The sequence below is a fragment of the Ornithorhynchus anatinus genome, chromosome 1 (genome assembly GCF_004115215.2).
Source record: "Ornithorhynchus anatinus isolate Pmale09 chromosome 1, mOrnAna1.pri.v4, whole genome shotgun sequence".
Classification (NCBI taxonomy): Eukaryota; Metazoa; Chordata; class Mammalia; order Monotremata; family Ornithorhynchidae; genus Ornithorhynchus; species Ornithorhynchus anatinus.
The window spans coordinates 17,142,744-17,154,037 of NC_041728.1; positions in this window are offsets into that span (position 1 = coordinate 17,142,744).

Genomic DNA, 11,294 nt, shown 5'->3' on the forward strand with positions numbered 1-11,294 from the left:
AAGATCCCATGTGGGATGTAATTAAAGGAAGATCCCATATGAGATGCAATTAAGAATCTCTTCCCCCCTACCCTAAGGAATGATAAGGAAGTTAGCCATTTTATTCCACTTGGTAAGGAGAACTAGAGTGATGAGTGGAGAGAACACAGGCCTGGGAGTCAGAGGACCTGGGTTCTAACCTTGACACTACCACTTGTCTGCTGTGTGACCTTTTGGACGAGTCCCTTAACTTTTTTGTGCCTCAGTTACCTCATCTGTAAAATGGGGATTCAATCCTACTCCCTAGTCCTTAAACTGTGAACCCTGTGTGGGACATAGTAAGTGCTTAACAAATGCCATAAAAACAAAAGAACACAACACCCCTCTGCCCCTCCCCTCAAATCACTTGCTAATTGCTGAAGAAGTATCCCTTGCTCCTGTTTTCTTTCATGGGGAATTTAAGATCACCAAGGCTCTAAGGAAAACAGATTAACAGGTTGACTGCCTTGGTTATAATTTCTGCCCCACTTTCTCTTTCATTGGCTATTTTGGAAAACAGAAACTTCCAAGATCTCGTAAATGTAAAGTAACACTTTGTGCCCTAACGAGAAATCATTGCTTTCTCACCTGTGGCTGGTCTGTTTGCTATGCCTGCTCTTGGCTGTATGACTGGGTTGGAATCAGCCAGTGAACCATGCCAGCTGAATTAATAGAAGAAATAATGCCTCAGTTCTAAAGTCTGGATAGTGGAAACTCTTTCTCAGAAAAGTTGCTAGCTGTCCATGGTACAGAGCTCTAACATACCTTTTTTTATCTTTTTGTCAAAAGAGAATGAACTCCTTGCTCTCAACTTTCACCTGGCTCATTGGAGACTATTATGCTGAAGCAGAGTGGCTCAGTGGAAAAAGCCTGGGCTTGAGAGTCAGAGGTCATGGGTTCAAATCCTGGCTCTGCCACTTGTCAGCTATGTGACTGTGGGCAAGTCACTTAACTTCTCTGTGCCTCAGTTACCTCATCTCTAAAATGAGGATTAACTGTGAGCTGTGTAACTGTGTAACTGTGTTTCACGTGGGACAACTTGATTACCCTGTATCTACCGCAGCGCTTAGAACAATGCTCTACACATAGTAAGCACTTAAATACCAACATTATTATTATTATCAATAATAATAATTCTATTTATATTGATGCTATTGTTGTCTGTTTACTTGTTTTGATGTCTGCCTTCCCCCTTCTAGACTGTAAGCCCATGTGGGCAGGGATTGTCTCTCTTTGTTGCTGAACTGTACTTTCCAAGTGCTTAGTACAGTGATTTGCATACAGATACAAGTGCTCAATAAATACGATTGAATGAATGCATGAATTTTAGTCCTCGGACAGGAAACATTATCGGCTTACCTGAGAGACAAGACCAGTTATTTGGTTCTGTTGGATGAACTCACTAAATGAAGGGGATGAATAGGGGTTTTGTGGAATAAGAACACCACCATCTGTGGACTTCTGGGCACCAAATCCCAGTAATAATACTAATACTAATAATAATGATTGGAGTATTTGTTAAGTGCTTCCTATATACCAAGCACTGTATTAACCACTGAAACAGAAACAAGGTAATCAATCAGGTGGGATGGCATTCCTGTTCCACCTGGGGCTCAAAGTCTAACCCACTGTGTCTTCCCTTCTTGATCCATCTGGATTCCCTGTATTTGGGGTCTAAGCAGCAGTGTGAGGAGTTAGTGATTCTCAATTCAAATACTTTGCCCACTACCTCACTTCCCTTCTCTTCTTCTATATCCCAGCCTGTACACTCTGCTCCTCTGATGCTAACCTTCTCACTGTGCCTCGATCTCGCCTGTCCTGCCGTCGACCCCGGCCTGCGTTCTACCTCTGGCCTGGAACATCCTCCCTTCTCAAATCCACCAAACAATCATTCTTCCCCCCTTCAAAGTCCTACTGAAGGGACACCTCTTCCAAGTGGCCTGCCCAGGCTAAACCCCACTTTTCCTCAGCTCCCCCTCCCTTCCATGTCACCACAATTCACTCCCTTTGCTCTTTCCCCTCCCCTCCCTATGGCACTTATGTATGTATATATACATCTATAATTCTATTTTATATTGATGCCTGTTCACTTTTATTGATGTTTGTCTCTCTCCCACTAGACTGTGAACCCTCTGTGCGCAGGGGTTGTCTGTCTTTATTACTGTACTGTACATTTCAAGTGCTTAGTACAGGGCTCTGCACCCAGTATTTGCTCAGTATTACTGAATGAAAGGTGAGGAAACTGAGCCACAGAGAAGTTCAGTGAATTGTCCAAGGTTAACCAGCAGGTGAGTGGTGGTGCCAGAATTAGAGCCCAGATCCCCTGACTTCTAGTCCTGTAGTCCTTTCACTAAGCCACGGTACTTCTCAGTGGATAGAGCACAGGCCTGGGAGTCAGAAGGACCTGGGTTCTAGTTCCGAATCCACCAGTTGTCTGCTGGGTGACCTTGGGCAAGTCACTTCTCTTCTCTGTGCCTCAGTTACCTCATCCGAAAATGGAGATTACGACTGTGTCCAACCTGATTACCTGGTATCTACCCCAGCACTTAGACCAGTGCCTGGAATGTAATAAATGCATTACAAATACCATTAAAAACAGAAAAGAGTTACAGATTTACATGGCTGCAGGTTAGTGTTGGTTTTGAACTGAGAAAGACCACTTAGTATGACCGTGAAAAAATAACTCTCTCCAGTGTCATCAGTGAAAATGATCATGACACTCTTTCCAGACACAACAGCCACCCCAAAAATTAGTATACTCCCAGCATGCTCACACACACACACTCACAGACCCACACAACCTCACCACCCTCCACCTCCGCCCCCCATGATGTAACCTAGAAGAGTAATGAGGAATGAATGAAAGAGAACAATATTTCTTTGTTTCATCACCCACTGTGCGAGGGGAGACAAACAAGATCAGGGCACAGCTACATCATTTGTAATCCTTGCTGACAATGAAAGTAAAAAATCATACCATACTTTCCTCTCACATCAAAGAATATACATATTTTAGCACTAAAAGAGACAGTGTTCCTCCTGACTTATTACATTTCATTTAGTCAGAGGAAAAAGGTTTTCCATAACACTACCCAAATCCATTAACAGATAAAGAAAAATGAACAATCAAGACTTTTGTACTGACACTGTTTACTTTCTGCCATTGGGAAGATGGGAAATGTGCAAGGAGGTGACGAATGATATTCTCACTGACAAGGGAAAATGGAGGTGACATTTTGAACTTGACAGAAGCATTAGTGTTCTGTTATTTAAAACATAAATGTAAACATTTCTTGGCTTTGGAGTTCTTTTTGCCACTTCTTTTCTAACCTTATGCAGAGGTGACTGTAAAGATGTAGTGTGTGGCCCAGTGGAAGGAGCCCAGGCCTGGGAATCAGAGGACATGGGTTTTAATCCCGACTCTGCCTCTTGTCTGCTGTGTGACTCTGGGCAAGTCACAACTTCTTTGTTCCTCAGTTTTCTCATCGTAAAATAGGGAGTCAATAACTATTCTCCCTCCTACTTCGATTGTGAACCCCTTGTGGAACAGGGAACTGTGGCCAATCTGATGATCTTGTATGTACCCCACTGTTTAATGCATTTGGAAATTTAAACATGCTTAGAATTTTTTTTTAATTGATCATGATGGATCTGGGCAATTCTGAAGGAAAAATTATTGGTCACCCATTGTATAAAAGGTTAAAGTAAATCAGGTTATCAGCAATATTTATTATGCCCCTCCAGGGGTCAGAGCACTGCAGACAACCATTTTTAAGTGCAATCCAACAGTGAATTGGGTGTTCGGTGAAAGCGAGGGAAGAGGCATTAGTTCTGCATATGTAGATACTATAGAGGGATATTATGAGGAAAATGCAAACTGATCTGAATTTCTTGGACAAACCTTATGTCAATAAGCGTGTTGCCTGCCAGATTCCAGCTTTTATTTCAAAGGATCTAAAGCCCCAGGGTATTTGGATTTTACTCCCTTTTTCCATAAGCAACACAACTCACTTCTCTATCAGAGTGAACTAAAGTTTGATAATTCTTCCTTTTTCACTAAGGTTCTCCCCAAAAAACCCTTCAGCTTCCTCACCTTTAAAGCAGGGGTTCAATTCCTGTGCTCTCTCCAGCTTTGACAATGAGCCCCAAGTGGGACAGGAGCTGTGTTGGACCCCCAGCACTCAGAACAGTGCTTGACACATAGTTAAGTGCTTAAAAAATACCATAATTACTATTATTATTATAATTATTATCATATCTTACAAAACAGTCCCTGTCTTTTTCATATTCAAGACTTTAATGTTGACAACACTTAACAAACACTATTAAAAAAACAACCTTGAAATACTTGAAATAAGAGCTCACAGTCATAACAGAAGTAGAAATAGAAGTCATTGCCTGGGCAGCACTTCAGCAGCGATTTGAGAAGCCTAATCATCCTCAGACACTGAACAGTGGTTTCCTTAATGTTTTTCATAAGGGATGTCACGGGCTGAGATTTCTGTCCGAAGTGCAGCTGTGGAACATATAAAGTAATTTGCTCGCCATAAAAGGCATTGGATTATAATTGCAAAGGTAATGAATTAACCAAATGCCACCCATGTGACTGTTAAGGAGTTCATTTCAAATAATAACCTATTTAGCAATGATCATTTTAAGTGTATCCACTGAGCGCTGCTCCTGGAGGTGGGTCACTGGCAATTAGTTTAACTAGGGTAGTTATAAAAAGAGTCCTTTCCAAATTGTGCTGGTTTTAGCTCCATAATGTCTGGCTATTGTTCTTTAGAAATGGCTGAGTTATCTTGTTCAAAATATTTTGCTTCCTAACATTTTTATGAAAATAAATGATGATCTCATTTTGTCCTAACCAACATTTTGTTCTGTGGAAAGAATAAAATGTTGGTTTGCACAAAACATGATCTCATTGTAAACTGAAGGTAACCTGAAGGTATCAGAGAACTGATTGTCTGAAGCGTCATTACTGATGCTGAGGTTGTAGCTTTGTGAATGTGACTGCAAAAATCCATGCAAGAGCCACATTTTCTTCCACACTGAATACTCATAAAATAGTTCCTTGCTGTGCTGTTGGGTTTATTCCATATAAGCAGGGCCGTGCCTGTCTTCAAGTTTGCCTCTGGTATCTGAATAACTGGGAAGCCTTTGCACAAGGAGAGGAATCTAGCGGTCAATCAATGAATGGTATTTACTGAGCATACACTTTGCGAAGAGCACTGTTGTTAAGCACTTGGGAAAGCACAGTACGACAAAATTCCCAAACATGTCTCGAACACTTGATCGCTCAGATCCTCAAGATAATAATAATTCTGGAATGTACAAAGTTCTTGCTACATTCTCAGTGCTGAGATAGATATAAGAGAATCAGATTGAACACAGACCCAACCCCACAGGGGGCTCACAGTCGACGAGGTAGAGAGGGACAGGAGATCCCTCCTGGGAAGCAAGGTATTAGTAGCAATTTTGGTATTTGTTAAGCGCTTACTAATGCACCAAGCACTGTACAAAGCACTAGGGTAAGATACAAGATAATCCGGTCCCACATGGGGCTCACGGTCTAAGTAGGAGTGAGAATGGGTATTGAATTCCCATTTTGCAGGTGAGGGAACTGAGGCACAGAGAAGTTAAGTAATTTGCCCAAGGTCACACAGCTGGTATGTGGCATAGCTGGGAGTAGAACCCAGGCCCTCTGACTCCTAGGCCATGCTCTTTCCACAAGGCTACACTGCTTCTCTGTATTGACATAACATGGCAGTCACCTGACGACATCAGCTGAGACACCGCCACTGCCATGGGTCATATTGGACAGAGAGATTGGAGCTGCAGAAGTTATAAAATTCCAACGATAGAAAGTAAAACGCTTTTCAGAAGGGGGCTGTTGCCTATAGGGTGAATTGTCAGGGACGTACAGATTGGCATTAGGCTCAGAAATTAGAACTGAAAGAAGTAATCTCAATGGCCAGCATAAGGCCCAGGAGAGTCCTGTGTACTGCTAATGGAAGTATAGCAATATTTCAGAGGAAGTAGAGGGGCAAAAGCCAAGGTTAAAATTAAGGAAGGATATGATTTAAGATTCTGCCTGATCAAAGTGAAGGTTGCCATTAGAAACCCTTTACCAAATACGTGTCACTGAACTTCCGAAACTAAGTATTACTCCACACTGATTCCCCAGAAAACATAAACCCTGGTATACCAACTAAGTGTAATCTCTTTATATTTTGATGGAATCGCCTGTTGAAAATGATGGATGAGCTTTGATCTAGTTGCTCTTGCCCAAGACATTGATTCTGGAGCTTGTTACTAGCACCTTCTCATCCCTGACCATCATCTCTCCCACTGAGGCACTGGATGTAATAAATGAGGAGGTATACTGGGGTGTAGTACACTGCAAATAATGCATGTAATCATTTTATGAACGAAGCCCATTTATGGGCCATGTGCCGCCATAACTCCACTGGTGAGCAGACAGTTGCCATGGTAGCTGTTGTAGTCTTCATCGCCCCTGTTAGCCTGTTATTTTTAGGATTCCTATTGAACCTGTCCCCAAAGAAAATGCCCTAGAGTGTTCTTAAACCTTGGTCTTAAACCTTCAGTCTTAAACCTTTACCCCCCAAAGCATAGCCCCAGCAGGCTTTCCTCTACTTCTGTTTCATCCCTCTCTCATTCCCTCACCCCATCCACCATCCCACTGTGGTGAGATGTGGGCTGGACTTCAGGTGGGGACTCTTGCTTGTTTGTTTTATGGTATTGTTAAGCTCTATGTGTCAAACACTGTTCTAAGTGCTGGGCTTAGTCCCTGTCACACATAAGGGCTCGCAATCTTAAGGAGAAGGGAAAATGTGTATTGAATCCCCATTTACAGTTGAGGAAACTGAGGCATAGGGAAATTAAGTGACTAGCCCAAGGTCGCACAGCAAGCAATTGGCAGAAAAATTGGCAGAGCCGGAATTAGAAACCAGGTCCCCTGACTCCCAGGCCCGTGCTCTTTCCACTAGACCACGCTGACTCTTCATACACAGACGACTCTGAGAGACTCGCGGTTGTAGAGTGCAGCCTACATGCTAGGCACTTCTTTCCAACCTCAACGGTCAGACTGCACGACACCGAGTCAGTCAACTGAACTGCAAAAATTTCCTATTCCCCTCACAGATGGATGACGACAGCAATTTACTGGAGAATTCTCAGAGTGCATTGGCTTGGAAGCTCCCAGAGCAAATGTAAAAACCCTGCAATGAGAATACCGGATGTTAGGATTATAGTAGGCTAAATCTCAAATGACAGCTTGGAGGTACTGCTATCATCCATCTCTCGATATGTTCTGCTCAATGAAACCATGTTGTGGTATTTGAGGTAGCACAATCGAGCTATGTCTCACTCTCCAATCTTGCCCTTGTAGGAGGGATAGGATGGGTCCACGCCTGCTTCACGGGTTGGAGGTACATAATCGATTTCCTAATCTATGACTTCCACAACAAATGAGAGGTTTCTGGAAACCTCTGCTGTTGGTATTCCTCCAAATAAACCGTTGGTTTGCCATCCACTTCCCCGAACCCCCTACTCTGATTGGTTCCCTCAGGCAGGATCTGATTAAGTAGGCAAATATGCCTGTTGAGTGCTCTCCCTCACTCGGGACCAGCAAATCCCCTGGGAAATGCCGTGCGGCCTGACTAGTTGCTACTGTGGCCTTCTTCTTTGCAGGGAGAAGAAAGAAGAGGGAGAGGTGATGGGAAGATAGCAGCCTGGAACCCAGGCTTTCTGCTCCAGGGCAATTGGGGTTACATAAGTGGACCCTATTTCCACAAAAAATTACAGGTTACTGGGTGGTCTTTCGAGATGCAGCCCTAAAGCAAAGTGAGCAACACCCTGTCCCAGCTGGCCTCCTTCCCTGTTCCCACCCCTTCTTAACTAGCAGTGCTGGAATGAAACCTTAAATCACTTGAGGAAGGGAAGAGTTGCTGTGGAAAGGTGCCTCTAAAACTATCAATCCCAGGAATTGGCCAAACATAAGGGTCTCTGGGCATAGAGGCCTCACAGTATCTGGGTGGGCTCACCAGACTGGGGGAACCCTCGAAATTCACCTGATGCTTCCCCGAAGTGCAGCCATTTGACCCTGTTTTCAGATGAACAGTTACCGGGCCCAAATTCCCCGAACCCTTATCAGTGGCTTCTCCCTTCCCATGCTCTAGCTGTATGGTGCAAAATATGAGTATTTAGTACAGGATATAGCATTTAGGAGGCACTCAGTAAATACCATTGTTATTCCTTAAGGTGTGTCTGGGTGTAAACTCCCCCTCTAGATGGTTAAACTCACTGTGGGCAGGGAATGCTGTCTACCAGCTCTCCCAATCACTTAGCACAGTGTTCTTCACACAGTAAGCACTCAATAAATACCACTGATTGGAAGATTAAATCACTTTCTCAAGTGATTTAAGGTAAGTAAACACTCAATAAATACCGATTGATTGGAGGTTGCCCCACACTGGAGAGCAGAGATGCAGTGTATAGCCCATGACTTTGTGTTTAAGCACTTTTCATCATCTCTGTTCTCCCAGTAGATTTATACTTTTTCTTTCCCCTCAGACAAATGGGGTCTTTATAGTATTATTATTCTTACATTCTCAAAGTATTATTATTTTATTTTCTACTTTTCCCCCAAATCCCTTGGTTACATAGGGTGGGGGCTGATCTTTCAGTTTATTGTTTTGAAGAATAGCTCAGTTAAGAGTAGACTAATGTGAATAAGCAAAAGAAGTGTTAAAGAAACATTACTAAGACGACTAGGACTGGCATTTCTGGTGGAATTTGCCAAGCATGTTTTGAAGATGAATGAGTTAATGTTTGAAAATCATTATGAACCCTTTGGAAGAAAGATCCCATAGAAATGCAATGAATGATGCATTCATTTGCTCTGCAATGGAAAAATAAGCAACATAAAAGGTTAGAAAATTCAGAAGAAATATACACATAGCCAGTGGGTGTCACTGATGTACCAAGCTGTACTTGTAAGAAATTTTCTCCAAGGTAAATGCATCCTTAATAAGGACAAGCTTAAAAACTAGAGTTCAGGGTATCATGGAGCACCACTGCCTACTTAATGTTTCTCCAGAATAATGTCAAGCTTCCTGAAAAATTTTAATTTAAAGCAACTACTGCCAAATGCCCTGACAACTGATTTCCTTTCCAAAATCTGAAATTTCAGGAAGTACTTAGCACTTTCTGGATATTCAGTCTCACTGAATCAGCATCAGTCAAGCTATGGTAGTTGGCAATGACTTTAGTATTGACATGATGATAGATGATGGTATTTGTTAAGTGCTTACTATGTGTCAGGCACTGTACTAAGCACTGGGATGGATAAAATGAAATCGGGGTGGATACAATCCCTGTCCCATATGGAGCTCACAGTCTCAACCCTCATTTTACAGATGAGGTAACTTAGGCAAAGAGAAGTGAAGTGACTTGCCAAGGTTGCACAGCAGACAAGTGGCAGAGCCGGAATTAGAACCCATGACCTTCTGACTCCCATGCCCGTGTTCTATCCACTATACCACGCCACTTCCCAACTATTTTGGCATCCATTTTAGGCAGTCTACTGACTTCCATACCTCAGTCCTGTTCCCTAGAGTTATAATTGGAAGGTATTTGGAGTAATCATCTCTAAATCGTTCTGTGGGCAAATAGGTTTCACCCTTAGGTTGGGTACACACTAAACTCAGGTCCATTTCTCCTCTCTGCCCACACCCGGTCCCCCACCCAGAAAAGCTGGATATACTCAAAATAATCTGGCTATTTCAGAGGACAAGTACTAGAGTGTACTAGAGTGTTCTGATGTATCTGGTTCATTGGAATCAAGTTGATTTTGGGGGAACTGAAATAGTCCAAAGAATTAGTAATTTAGACCCAGATACCATGTAGGAAGGGATAGCGAAGAGGCAGAGCAAGCTATTCCTATTGAATTGGCTAGAAAAATTACATATCTCAGAAGTCCCTTTTTCTCACTAATCAGAATTTGTAATCAAGGCGATAAAAGAATGGATTACATGAAGGCCTCAGTAAAACTTCTTGGTCACATCTATTGTTCAATGACCGAACTGGAAACACCTGGTTCTAACTTCTGACTTCCCAGTGAACTTTGGAAAAGTAAGCAGTGACTTATTTCATTCCCTTTAGCCAAATGAATGCTTATTTAGTTTAAGCCTCCAGATTTCATCTGTCACACTGAAAATGATAATACCCCAAAGCAATTACAGGGTTTGTCATTTGTTACTCTATGGTGCATTTCTTAAGCTCCAGATGAAAAATAAACTTCTCTTGAGAGTCTCTTATGTAAACTCTCTTTTAACAGTTAGCACATGAAAAGCTTCTTAAAAAATATGGTGCCTGGACACTAAAATATCTCTGGATTCCCTTTTTCAGTTCTCCCACAGTAAAACCCCAATGAAATGTTAAGCAAAAAAGGCAATGAACAGGCTAAATGTGCTTCAGAGGAAAAGTGACTTTCTACCCAGATGAAATCCTTGATTGCCTTCAGCTTCTCTCCTTTCCACTGCACCCATCATCTCATCCACCCCTGGAATATGCTATCTTCCCTCTCTCCCTGACACCTGCAGTTCTACTTCTTCCCCTCATTCCTATAAAGCCACTTGCAGTAAAGGCATAGTACTTCCAGAAGTATTTCCAGAGGAGCTGTGTGGCCTAGTGGAAAGAGCACAGGCCTGGGAGTCAGAGAACCTGGGTTCTAATCCCAGCCTCACCACTTGCCTACTGGGTGACCTCGGGTAAGTCATTCAAATTCTGTGTGCCTCAGTATCCTCATCTGAAAAGGGAGATTCAGAACCCAAATCCCTCCCTCCGTTAGAGTTCCGCACAGGGCAGAGACTCTTCATTAATTCATTCGTATTTATTGAATGCTTACTGTGTCTAGAGAGGAAGAAGACATTAACAAACATAAATAAATTACAGATATGTACATAAACTAAGCCCTCTTTTCCCCCCTTTCCCTCTGCTTCTGCCCCTCTCCCTTCCCCTCCCCTCAGCACTGTGCTCGTTCGTTCAATTGTATATATTTTCATTACCCTATTTATTTTGTTAATGAGATGTACATCAACTTGATTCTATTTATTGCTATTGTTTTTGTCTGTCTGTCTCCCCCAATTAGAATGTAAGCCCGTCAATTGGCAGGGACTGTCTCTATTTGTTGCTGATTTGTACATTCCAAGCGCTTAGTACAATGCTCTGCACATAGTAAGCGCTCAATAAAT